The sequence below is a fragment of the Stenella coeruleoalba genome (genome assembly GCF_951394435.1).
Source record: "Stenella coeruleoalba genome assembly, chromosome: 9".
In the NCBI taxonomy this organism is placed as follows: domain Eukaryota; kingdom Metazoa; phylum Chordata; class Mammalia; order Artiodactyla; family Delphinidae; genus Stenella; species Stenella coeruleoalba.
The window spans coordinates 68,247,877-68,261,127 of record NC_137155.1 but is presented as its reverse complement, the minus strand read 5'-3'; the positions used below and the strand labels follow the sequence as shown (position 1 = coordinate 68,261,127).

Below are 13,251 nucleotides of genomic sequence, written 5' to 3'. Positions count from 1 at the left end.
TATTCTAACACGTATTTTAAAGATGATTTATTTTTTCATCTTAATTGAAGTGTAGGTATTTGGGTAAGTCTATAGGGTGACATTAAAGTCCTTTCTCTTGCTGTGATAGGATTAGATAAACCTTACAAATAAATTTTTAAATACTCCCAATACCTGTTTTCTTATCTGAAGATCTGTATACCCCCAGAAGCAAATTAAGCAAGGTCAGCTTTACATTTTTCTTGTCTGCTGCTCTCGCTAAGCAAGCAGAGAAATGGCTGTTCTTTGTCATGACAACTTTAGTGGTTGTTACTTTCTATTTTTTGCATCAAGAATTGTCATTAAAAGCATTTGGAATAAAGGATAGTGTAGGAGGCAACAAAAAGAAAACTCACAAAACAAGAGATCCTTAGAAGTTATCGGAGAATACCAGTAATGATGAAGTATAGAATAAAAACACTAGCAACTATGAAAGAGAGAATTAAAGTACATGATCTTCTCCAAAATATTTCTCCTTTGCGTTTCTCTGTTTCTGTAAGCACATGCTATTCCAAGCTCTTGTCAGCTCTCACCTGGGCTAACTAGTCCTGCCGACCTGCACCTTATCTCCCTCTAGTCCTTTTTCCAGCCAGCCAGGGCGACCCATCTAAGGTGCAGATCTCACCAGGCCCCTTTCTGATATAAACCCACTGAAAAGCTCCCCATTGCCAAGAGGGAAAATTGCAGGCTTTTAGCATGTGTCAGGCTGCCTCTTCCCTATTGCTTCACCTCTCAGCACTTCCGGTCGTCTACCTAATGCCATAGCCACATCAGCTCTTTCTGGTTCCTCACCTCCTGCCTGCTGGTTCCCCCTGCTCCACCTGGCACTCCTGGCACACCTGCCGCCCCCTGTCTCCCCGCAGCTGACACTTCCTCATCCACAGAGGCGCACCTTGGCCAGAACCTTTATTCAGGAGAATGGTCCCCACGCCGCAGCCCCCTGCTCCCTGGATTTCCAGCTGGCTAAGTGCGCTCCCATGAGTTCCCTGGATATCTGCACACACCTCTTACCATTGTCCTCATTACATTGTCCCATGATTGTCTGGTGATCCCTTGACTTAACTCTGGTAGATACATGAGCCCTTCAGGAGCAACAGCTGTGTCAGAGGGGTTCTGGCATGCGGCAGATGCGCGGTGAAGATATACTGAATGAATGAAGGAGATTACAAACAAAAACTTTCTTTACCTTTGGATTATTCTAGTAAAATCAGTGTCCCTGCACAACACACCTGGCAGTTTTTGTTTGTGTATGTATATGTATGTGTATATTTCTTGAATCGTTTATTTTCTAATTGTTTGTTCAACACATTGACTACAAACCGCAGGGCAGGCCCTCTTCTAGTGACTGGGAATATAGTGGCAAACAAAACAGTTAAAGTCCCTCCATTGCTGACACGTACATGCTCTAGACTTCAAAAGTGGCTTAAAGGAGCTCACAGTGTTAAAATACAAAGAAAAAATATTTTAAAACAGAGTAACCACTAAAGCAAACAGAGGAGCTAAATGCACTAGACACCTGAGAATCTAAAATAATCACCTTTAGGTCTGAGGCCCCTTTATGTGATATGGGTAACATGACAGCCAATGTCTTCAGCTACAGTTTTCCAAAAGACATTAATGGTACTTGATATGAATGTTTGTGATCTTGCCTCTGCATACCATTAAATCTTCACACAGAAAAGGCAAGAGCTAAGGTTATCATTAGCTTCCTAATAATATTTAGAAGAATAAATCACTTCTTTATGGCATTTCACCATGTGGGCTCTCTCACCTGTGGGTCAGAGGGTGTTTTTTGGGCAGGTGCTAAGTTTCCAGTCAAGTTCAGGTTGACTTCCTCTAAACTGGTATGAATAACACCAAGATTCTTACTTGCTAATTAGAGATACCCATATACTTAAAATGGCAGGAGGACAAGTAGCAGAGCTTCCTTCTCCATGTGAGCATTTAGGAGTCCAACTGGTATTGATTCCCAGACAATCATTCTACTCCGTTACCAGGGGCCATTTTTCTCAGAAGTAGAGCTTTGAATCATCTCAAGCCCTTCCACAAATTTTCACTGAATACTCAGAATTACAATCCATAAAGCATTATGAAAATTTATTTGAGCGTCAACAATTTAAACGGCAGGTTCCCAATGATCTTTCTCCATCACAAAGGAGGCTGAGGATGGTATCTGTAGATCATCTAATTTGAGGCAGACCTACATTCTGTAAATCCATCAGGAAGCATTAGCTCCACAGAAAAACCCTAAGTAGCTGAGTTGTCTTATGATTAGGGTTATTGTTGCTTAAAGAGGTATGGAATACCTGCCAAGCATAACATCTTACGTTTTTCGTTTAGTTGATGCCATGGTTTTCTTTTTCATAGCACTGAGCCAAGAAGTTCAGTTTCAGCTTAAGGCCACGTGCAGGTTATGATTATAAACCCATATTATGAGCATAATGCTTACCCTTCCTCTGCCATGGAAGGAAGGAGCACAGCCTCCTGATGATTGCAGCCTGGAATTTATTAATTAAAGAAAAATTGAACGAAAAAAACAAAGTTAGGGAGACGAGTGGATTTCAAATTACTGGGTAAAAAATATAGCCCATCTAATAAGTGGTGTTGAGATGACCACAGTGCGTGTTAGAGGGAAAAATAAAGAGCTGGATCATTACCTTGCTTCTTATACCAAAGCAATTTCCAGATTATATGTAAAAAATAAATCTGTAAGAGCCTACATACTATGAGTGAACATTTTTAGAAAGTTTAGGTAAAGAGGGCCTTTCTAATGGTGCCTCTCAAATGTTACAAATCAGGTACAAAAAAATGTGTAACTTTGTCTAAATAAAGTTTAAACCTTTTTATTGATAAAATCATCATAATCAAGGCTAAAAGACACATGATAAACTGAAACATGGTTGCAACACAGCTTACCAAGGGGGACTATTCCCAGTTTACCAGAAGTTATCACAGATAAGTTAAAAAAAAAAGGAAAAATTTGCTAAATGTTACAAACAAGCTATTCAAAAATAATAAATGCAAGAATATAAGATAAATATATGAATAATCAAAGAAATGTAAGTTAAATAAAGAATGGGAAATCTTTTGGCCTATTAGGTTGGTAAAGACTTTTAAAACTGAGAATTGGCAAAGAAGATTAAAGGGAAACGAACACTCTCTTGCATTCATAGAGGGAAATGTGAATAGTATTGTCTTTCTGTAGGACAGTTTGGCAATACAATATTTTAAATGTGTATATCCTTTGGCTCAGCCATTCCACATCTTGGTATTTATTGGGAGAAGATAATCAGATAAGGTAAGCAGACATGATTCAACGATGATCAATACAGATTCCTTAAAATATGGAAAAACTTGAAAGTAAACTAAATTACCGATAACATAGGTCTGGTTAGATACATGAGTTAGTTATATCCATATAATGAATGAAATACTACATAGTTATTGAAATAATGTCTAGTGGAAATTTTTATGTGCATAGAAAAATGTTTATAATATATTGATAAACAGCATTTTATATATGCATACATTTAGTGTAAGACCATTTTTATAAAATTATTTAACTGCATGTCCACATGTATATGTGTGCATAGCAATGCTTGGAAGGATGTCCTAAAATATTAACAACGACTTTATTTTTACATTTCTTTCTTTTTTTTTCTTTCTTTTCAGTGGTTCACATGAAAGTTTTCTCTTTTTTTTTTTTTTTTTTTTTTACATCTTTATTGGAGTATAATTGCTTTACAATGGTGTTAGTTTCTGGTGTATAACAAAGTGAATCAGCTGTACATATACATACATCCCCATATCTCCTCCTCTTGCATCTCCCTCCCAGCCTCCCTATCCCACCCCTCTAGGTGGACACAAAGCACCGAGCTGATCTCCCTGTGCTATGCAGCTGCTTCCCACTAGCTATCTATTTTACATTTGGTAGTATATATATGTCCATACCACTCTCTCACTTCATCCCAGCTTACCCTTCCTCCTCCACGCGTCCTCATGTCCAATTCTATGTCTGCGTCTTTATTCCTGTCCTGCCCCTAGGTTCTTCAGAACGTTTTTTTTTGTTTGTTTGTTTTTTAGATTCCATATATATGTGTTACCATACAGTATTTGTTTTTCTCTTTCTGACTTACTTCACTCTGTATGACAGTCTATAGGTCCATCCACCTCTTTACAAATAACTCAATTTCATTTCTTTTTATGGCAGAGTAATATTCTATTGTATATATGTGCCACATCTTCTTTATCCATTCATCTGTTGATGGACAATTATGTTGCTTCCATGTCCTGGCTATTGTAAATAGAGCTGCAGTGAAGATTGTGGTACATGACTCTTTTTGAATTATGGTTTTCTCAGGGTATATGCCCAGTAGTGGGATTGCTGGGTCATATGGTAGCTCTGTTTTTAGTTTTTTAAGGAACCTCCATACTGTTCTCCATAGTGGCTGTATCAGTTTACATTCCCACCAACAGAGCAAGAGGGTTCCCTTTTCTCCACACCCTCTCCAGCATTTATTGTTTATAGATTTTTTGATGATGGCCATTCTGACTGGTGTGAGGTGATACCTCACTGTAGTTTTGATTTGCATTTCCCTAATGATTAGTGACGTTGAGCATACATTCATGTGTTTCTTGGCAATCTGTATATCTTCTTTGGAGAAATGTCTATTTAGGTTTTCTGCCCGTTTCTGGACTGGGTTGTTTGTTTTTTGATATTGAGCTGCATGAGCTGCTAGTATATTTTGGAGATTAATCCTTTGTCAGTTGCTTCATTTGCAAATATTTTCTTCCATTCTGAGGGTTGTCTTTTCATCTTATTTATGGTTTCCTTTGCTGTGCAAAAACTTTTAAATTTCATTAGGTTCCATTTGTTTATTTTTGTTTTTATTTCCATTTCTCTAGGAGGTGGATCAAAAAGGATCTTGCTGTGATTTCTGTCATAGAGTGTTCTGCCTGTGTTTTCCTCCAAGAGCGTTACAGTGTCTGGCCTTACATTTAAGTCTTTAATCCATTTTGAGTTTATTTTTGTGTATGATGTTAGGGAGTGTTCTAATTTCATTCTTTTACATGTAGCTGTCCATTTTTCCCAGCACCACTTATTGAAGAGGCTGTCTTTTCTCCATTGTATATTCTTGCCTCCTTTATCAAAGATAAGGTGACTATGTGTGTGTGAGTTTATCTCTGGGCTTTCTATCCTGTTCCACTGATCTATATTTCTGTTTCTGTGCTGGTACCATACTGTCTTATTTACTGTAGCTTTATAGTATAGTCTGAAGTCAGAGAGCCTGATTCCTCCAGCTCCGTTTTTCTTTCTCAAGATTGCGTTGGCTATTTGGGGTCTTGTGTTTCCATGCAAATTGTGCAATTTTTTTGTTCTAGTTGTGTGAAAAATGCCAGTGGTAGTTTGATAGGGATTGCATTGAATCTGTAGATTGCTTTGGGTAGTATAGTCATTTTCACAGTGTTGATTCTTCCTATCCAAGAACATGGTATATCTCTCCATCTGTTTCTATCATCTTTAATTTCTTTCATCAGTGTCTTATAGTTTTCTGCATAGAGGTCTTTTGTCTCTTTAGGAAGGTTTATTCCTAGGTATTTTATTCTTTTTGTTGCAATGGTAAATGAGAGTGTTTCCTTAATTTCTCTTTCAGATTTTTCATCATTAGTGTATAGGAGTGCAAGAGATTGCTGTGCATTTATTTTGTATTCTGCTACTTTACCAAATTCATTGATTAGCTCTAGTAGTTTTCTGGTAGCATCTTTAGGATTCTCTATGTATAGTATCATGTCATCTGCAAACAGTGACAGTTTTACTTCCTTTCTGATTTGGATTCCTTTTATCTCTTTTTCTACTCTGACTGCTGTGGTTAAAACTTCCAAAACTATGTTGAATAATAGTGGTGAGAGTGGGCAAGGGCAACCTTGTCTTGTTCCTGATCTTAGTGGAAATGGTTTCAGTTTTTCACCATTGAGAATGATATTGGCTGTGGGTTTGTCATATATGGCCTTTATTATGTGGAGGTAAGTTCCCTCTATGACTACTTTCTGGAGGGTTTTTATCATAAACGGGTATTGAATTTTGTCAAAAGCTTTTTCTGCATCTATTGAGATGATCATATGGTTTTTCTCCTTCAGTTTGTTAATATGGTGTATCACATTGATTGAATTGCGTATATTGAAGAATCCTTGCATTCCTGGGATAAACCCTACTTGATCATAGTGTATGATCCTTTTAATGTGCTGTTGGATTCTGTTTGCTAGTATTTTGTTGAGGATTTTTGCATCTATGCTCATCAGTGATATTGGCCGGTAGTTTTCTTTGTGACATCTTTGTCTGGTTTTGGTATCAGGGTGATGATGGCCTCAGAATGAGTTTGGAAATGTTCCTACCTCTGCTATATTTTTGAAGAGTTTGAGAAGGATAGGTGTTAGCTCTTCTCTAAATGTTTGATAGAATTCGCCTGTGAAGCTATCTGGTCCTGGGCTTTTGTTTGTTGGAAGATTTTTAATCACAGTTTCAATTTCAGTGCTTGTGATTGGTCTGTTTATATTTTCTATTTCTTCCTGGTTCAGTCTCGGAAGGTTGTGCTTTTCTAAGAATTTGTCCATTTCTTCCAGGTTGTCCATTTTATTGGCATATAGTTGCTTGTAGTAATCTCTCATGTCTTTTGTATTTCTGTGGTGTCAGTTGTTACTTCTCCTTTTTCCTTTCTAATTCTATTGATTTGAGTCTTGTCCCTTATTTTCTTGATGAGTCTGGCTAGGGGTTTATCAATTTTGTTTATCTTCTCAAAGAACCAGCTTTTGGTTTTATTGATCTATGCTATTGTTTCCTTCATTTCTTTTTCATTTATTTCTGATGTGATCTTTATGATTTCTTTCCTTCTGCTAACTTTGGGGTTTTTTTGTTCTTTCTCCTATTGCTTTAGTTGTAAGCTTAGGTTGTTTATTTAAGATGTTTCTTGTTTCTTGAGGTAGGACTGTATTGTTATAAACGGCCCTCTTTGAACTGCTTTAACTGTATCCCACAGGTTTTGGGTCATCGTGTTTTCATTGTCATTTGTCTAGGTATTTTTTGATTTCCTCTTTGATTTCTTCAGTGATCTCTTGGTTATTTAGTAGTGTATTATTTAGCCGCCATGTGTTTGTATTTTTTACAGCTCTTTTCCTATAATTGATATCCAGTCTCATAGCATTGTAGCCAGAAAAGATACTTGATACGACTTCAATTTTCTTAAATTTACCAAGGCTTGATTTGTGACCCAAGCTAGATCATAGCTTGGGTCACAAATCAAGAATGTTCCATGAGTACTTGAGAAAAAAGTGCATTCTGTTGTTTTGGATGGAATGTCCTATAACTATCAATTAAGTCCATGTTTTTTAATGTATCATTTAAAGCTGTAATTCCTTATTTATTTTCATTTTGGTTGATCTGTCCATTGGTGAAAGTGGGGTGTTAAAGTTCCCTACTATTATTGTGTTACTGTTGATTTCCCCTTTTATCATTGTTAGCATTTGTCTTGTGTATTGAGATGCTCCTGTATTGGGTGCATAAATATTTACAATTTTTATATCTTCTTCTTGGATTGATCCCTTGGTCATTATGTAGTGTTCTTCTTTGTCTCTTGTAATAATCTTTATTTTAAAATCTATTTTTTCTCATATGAGACCTGCTACTCCAGCTTTCTTTTGATTTGCATTTGCATGGAATATCTTTTTCCATCCCCTTACGTTCAGTCTGTATGTGTCCCTAGGTCTGAAGTGGGTCTCTTACAGACAGCATATGTACGGGTCTTGTTTTTGTATCCATTCAGCCAGTCTTTGTCTTTTGGTTGGAGCATTTAATCCATGTACATTTACGGTAGTTATCGATATGTATGTTCCTATTACCATTTTCTTAATTGTTTTGGGTTTGTTATTGTAAGTCTTTTCCTTCTCTTGTGTTTCCTGCCTAGAGAAGTTCCTTTAGCTTTTGTTGTAAAGCTGGTTTGGTGGTGCTGAATTCTCTTAGCTTTTGCTTATCTCTAAAGGTTTTAATTTCTCCATCGAGTCTGAATGAGATCCTTACTGGGTAGAGTAGTCTTGGTTGTAGGTTTTTTCCTTTCATCACTTTAAATATGTCCTGCCACTCCCTTCAGGCTTGCAGACTTTCTCTGAAAGATCAGCTGTTAACCTTCTGGGCATTCCCTTGTATGTTAATTGTTGCTTTTCCCTCGCTGCTTTTAATATTTTTTCTTTGTATTTAATTTTTGATAGTTTGATTAATATGTGTCTTGGGGTGTTTCTCCTTGGATTTATCCTATATGGGACTCTCTGCGCTTCCTGGACTTGATTGAATATTTCCTTACCCATATTAGGGAAGTTTTCAACTATAATCTCTTCAAGTATTTTCTCAGTCCCTTTTTTTTCCTCTACTTCTTCTGGTACCCCTATAATTCAAATGTTGGTGCATTTAATGTTGTGCCAGAGGTCTCCGAGATTGTCCTCAATTCTTTTCATTCTCTTTTGTTTATTCTGCTCTGCAGTAGTTATTTCCACTATTTTATCTTCCAGGTCACTTATCCATTCTTCTGCCTCCATTATTCTGCTATTGATTCCTTCTAGAGAATTTTAATTTCATTTATTGTGTTCTTCATCATTGTTTGTTTGCCCTTTAGTTCTTCTTGGTCCTTGTTAAACATTTCTAGTATTTTCTCCATTCTCTGTCCAAGAATTTGTATTATCTTTACTATCATTACTCTGAATTCTTTGTCAGGTAGACTGCCTATTTCCTCTTCATTTGTTTGGTCTGGTGGGTTTTTACCTTGCTTCTTCATCTGCTGTGTATTTCTCTGTCTTCTCACTTTGTTCAACGTACTGTGTTTGGGGTCTTCGTTTCACAGGCTGTAGGTTCGGAGTTCCCATTGTTTTTGGTGTCTGCTCCCAGTGGTTAAGGTTGGTTCAGTGAGTTGTGTAGGCTTCTTGGTGCAGGGTAGTGGTGCCTGTGTTCAGGTGGATAAGTCTGGGTCTTGTGTTTTTGGTGGGCAGGACCACACCCTGTGGTGTGTTTTGGGGTGTCTCTGAACTTATTATGATTTTAGGCAGCCTCTCTACTAATGGGTGGTTTCGTGTTCCTGTCTTGCTAGTTGTTTGGCATGGGGTGTGCAGCATTGTAGCTTGGTGGTCGTTGACTGGAACTGGGTCTTAGTGTTGAGACAGAGATCTCTGGGAGAACTCTCGCCAATTGATATAATGTGGGGCCAGGAGGTCTCTGGTGGTCCAGTGTCCTCAGCTTGGCTCTTCCATCTCAGAGGCTGAGGCCTGACAGCCAGCCAGAGCACCAAGACCCTGTCAGCCACACAGCTCAGAAGAAAAGGGAGGGAGGGAGGGAAATAAATAAATAAATAAATAAAATAAAGTTATTAAAATAGAAAAGAATTATTAAAAATAAAAAAGGTAATAAAAAAGGAGAAAGAATGAAGAGAGCAGCAAAACCAAAAAACAAATCCTCCAATGATAACAAGTGCTAAAAACTATAATAAAAAAAAAAACAAAAAGAAAAAACGGACAGTCAGAACCCTAGGACAAATGGCACAAGCAGTGCTATAGAGACAAATCACAGAAAGAAGCATACACATACACACTCACAAAAAGAGAAAAAGGAAAAAAAAAATTATATATATATATAAAATTAAAAAAGGATGAGAGCAGCCAAATCAGTAAACAAGTCTACCAGTGATAATAAGCTCTAAATACTAAACTAAGATAAACATAAAACCAGGAGCAAATTAGATGCAGAAAGCAAACTCCAAGTCTACAGTTGCTCCCAAAGTCCACCTCCTCAATTTGGGATGATTCGTTGTCTATTCAGGTATTCCACAGATGCAGGGTACATCACGTTGATTGTGGAGATTTAATCCACTGCTCCTGAGGCTGCTGGGAGAGATTTCCCTTTCTCTTCTTTGTTCTCGCAGCTCCCGCTGTTCAGCTTTGGATTTGGACCCGCCTCTGGGTGTAGGTCTCCTGAGGGCATCTTTTGGGAGGTCTGAGGCCTTCTGCCAGCATTCAGGAGGTGTTCTGTAGGAGTTGTTCCACACGTAGATGTAGTTTTGATGTATTTGTGGGGAGGAAGGTGATCTCCATGTCTTACTCCTTCGCCATCTTGAAGGCGCCCCCAGCTTCAGTCTACTTGAAAGCAGTGGCCTCTAAAATCTCAGCAATGGCAGCAAGAGAGGAATCCTCTGCAGTCTCCTCTCTGAAAAGTAGGACACCGTGCCATGTGTCAGTGCAGTATATGGGGAAATCCATGGGTGACATCAAAGTGTCCTTTGTGACTCAGGGGTCTGTCTGTCAAGCCAAAGAGCCGTCATGCACAGCACCATCCTCTTCTGAAAATTCCTGCATCCAGGCTTCACATGCAGAGCTCCATCAGAAGGATCCTGAGTGCCCCCCAAATCCTGCCTGGCGTCAGCCCCAGTGACCTCTCTGAACCTGTTCCCTGTCTTCAGAACAGTCAGGGTTAGCACTCAGTTTTGCTGGGAGAATAAGTGCATGCAAAATGCCTGGCTTCGAGCCCTTACTGAAACCAAGCAGGACCCAGTGGGACTCCTGGACACAAAAGTATTTTTACATTTCTTAAAGGTTTTATTAGTGGGCACATATCATTTAAAGACATTAAAATCTTCATTTTGAAAAAGTAAAAATGAGAAGAGACAGAAAGTTGTACTTAGCTTTGTTTTATACCATTTAATTATGGAGATTGATCTAACTAAAGGCCATTCTTCTGTCATAAAATCTTGACAGTATTGTTAATGGGAAGGTTTTGAAGAAACATTAATTGTCTCAGATCTTTATAAACCATATTCCATGTCATTCATTGACAGATACTGTCTATGAAATCTAAGGTTGATGAAAGACGGAAAAAAATGCTTTTAAATAAAGTGTCCTTAACTCCTTGTAGATATGACACAGAGAATAACTGTGGCTCATAGTAGGCTATTTAGATTTAAAATCTACTTGCTCCTTGTGTAAGGTATTAGTTTGAAAGACTCAATCCTGTGGTGAGCCAAGAAAAAAAGCTGCTGTGTTGAAGACTGTTTAATAGCTTAATTTGGGCCTGAGATAGTCTCCCTCTGTGACAATGGCTGGACTCCTCTTCTGAGTGTGTTTTAAGGAAATGGTTCTCACAGAGTTAACAGTCAGTAGTGTGGCAAGGACCTGGACTCATCCTTTATGGCAAGAGCTAAAGAATTCTAAGGGCAAAGCTCCGTTTCAAGGTCGTTTTCACCTTTACATGATTGATAATAAGTTTGGAGGAGTGTTCAATGGAGATAAACTCTGAAATCTACAAAAATCTGAATGTTACAGCTTTAGGAAGGTAAGTGAAAGAACTTGATTAGTCAGCATTAAAGATTTTGTGCTTCCAGAGTCCCGTTTCAGTTCTCAGAACATCAGTAATATATCCAAGTGTTTGATGGCTAAACCCAAAACCTGTCTTTGGAATTGCTAACCTGCTAGTAACAGTATCTGATCTTACTAAGTTCTGTTATTTTGCTGCATTCCGGTAGGATTGTTGTCTTCCTTAACTTTATAGGGATATTTTTGACTTCCCCCCCCCCCCCCCGCCAGCTACCTGCTGGAAAGCACGTTAAGAAAAGTTAAAGTTAAGAAAAGCAAGTTAAGCTCATTGAAATAATGAGCTTAAGATAATTCATTTTCTGGAAGTCAAGTCTCTTAAGGAGAATAGTGTGAGAATCCAAAGAAGGAGGATAGAAAGTTAATAGCTGTGCACTCAAGTCTCCATTCTGACTTATTCCAGTGAAGGATTTTTAGTTCTTAGAAGTACGTTCTAAAATACTGTCAGGGGCTTCCCTGGTGGCGCAGTGGTTAAGCATCTGCCTACCAATGCAGGGGACACGGGTTCGAGCCCTGGTCCAGGAAGATCCCAGATGCCACGGAGCAACTAAGCCCGTGCGCCACAACTACTGAGCCTGCGCTCTAGAGCCTGTGCTCCGCAGCAAGAGAAGCCACTGCAATGAGAAGCCCGTGCACCACAACCAAGAGTAGCCCCCACTTGCCGCAAGGAGAGAAAGCCCTTGCGCAGCAACGAAGACCCAATGCGGCCAAAAATAAATAAATTCATTAATTAATTAAAAATAAAATACTGTCAGGTCTAGGATGTATGCATAAACAAGTAATAATAATAATACAATCTACCTTTAAAGAAATTGGAGTTTTGCAAATTCATTACTGTTGATTAACACCACTATGGCTCAAGTGACCCAACTCAGCCAGCCTGGGGTTTTGCTCGGTAGAGAATCTGATCCCTTAGAGTGGGATCTGTTGCTTCTGAGCAAGAGAAGGGCCAGATAAGAAGTCAGCTAAATAGAGGATGATCATGTTTCCTGGTTGGAAAGGGATTAAGTTAATGTATGGCCTAGATTGCAAGAGTCTTCTATGTGTTTGTTGATTTCACTTTTGCTCCCTAAAAGTTTGTTCATAAACACTTTGTGGCTCATATTTTTTCCCTGCAACTTTTCATTTTCTTATGCTACATCCCAGTTCCTCACCTAGTCCATGGAAGTCAGCACAGCCCCTCTGCACTTGTTACCGTCTTTGAGGTAGATTTCTCAGATTGAGTTGCTCTCCACTTACCCTTTGCTAGAGTATGTTTATATTTATAAGTAAAATGAAAAACATGAGAGGAATCTGAAAAATTCAGATAGACTGATAGGTTTGTCACCCATCTTGCTGTCCAGAGAACTCTGCATGCTGCTCCAACTATTCTGAAAGAGACGCCTCTGTAACCATGATCAGTAGATCTTAGACAAGCCTGAAACACATCTGTCCACCGTGGGCTTGGGCATAGGAGAATCGGTCATATAACCCTTGTTTTATTACACACTGTGAGAGAAATTAAATAGTAAACACCTGCAAAATTAAATTAAAAAGTAGATAACCTGGTAAGTTTAGCATGAAAGCATGCCAAACTGAACACAGAAGCTGAACAGGAAAAAAAAAAAAAGGCTAAGATGGGGGAATTCCCTGGTGGTCCGGTGGTTAGGACTCTGCACTTCCACTGCAGGGGGCATAGGTTTGATCCCTGGCCGGGGAACTGAGATCCCACATGCCGCCCAGCAAAGCCAAAAAAAAAAAAAGTCTAAGATAATTTCATAAGTGGACTTGGTCTTAACACTGAAGGCTATTAATGTGACGTGCAGGAAGCCCTTTCATTCTGTCTCAACTGAACCC

At 38.6% G+C, this 13,251-nt stretch overlaps 1 protein-coding gene across 3 annotated transcripts in view; it reads left to right on the top strand.

Moving 5' to 3' along the window:
• Nucleotides 1–13,251, top strand: part of DOCK4 (dedicator of cytokinesis 4) — a 485,013-nt gene that overhangs the window by 317,174 nt on the left and 154,588 nt on the right. The window lies entirely within an intron of this gene.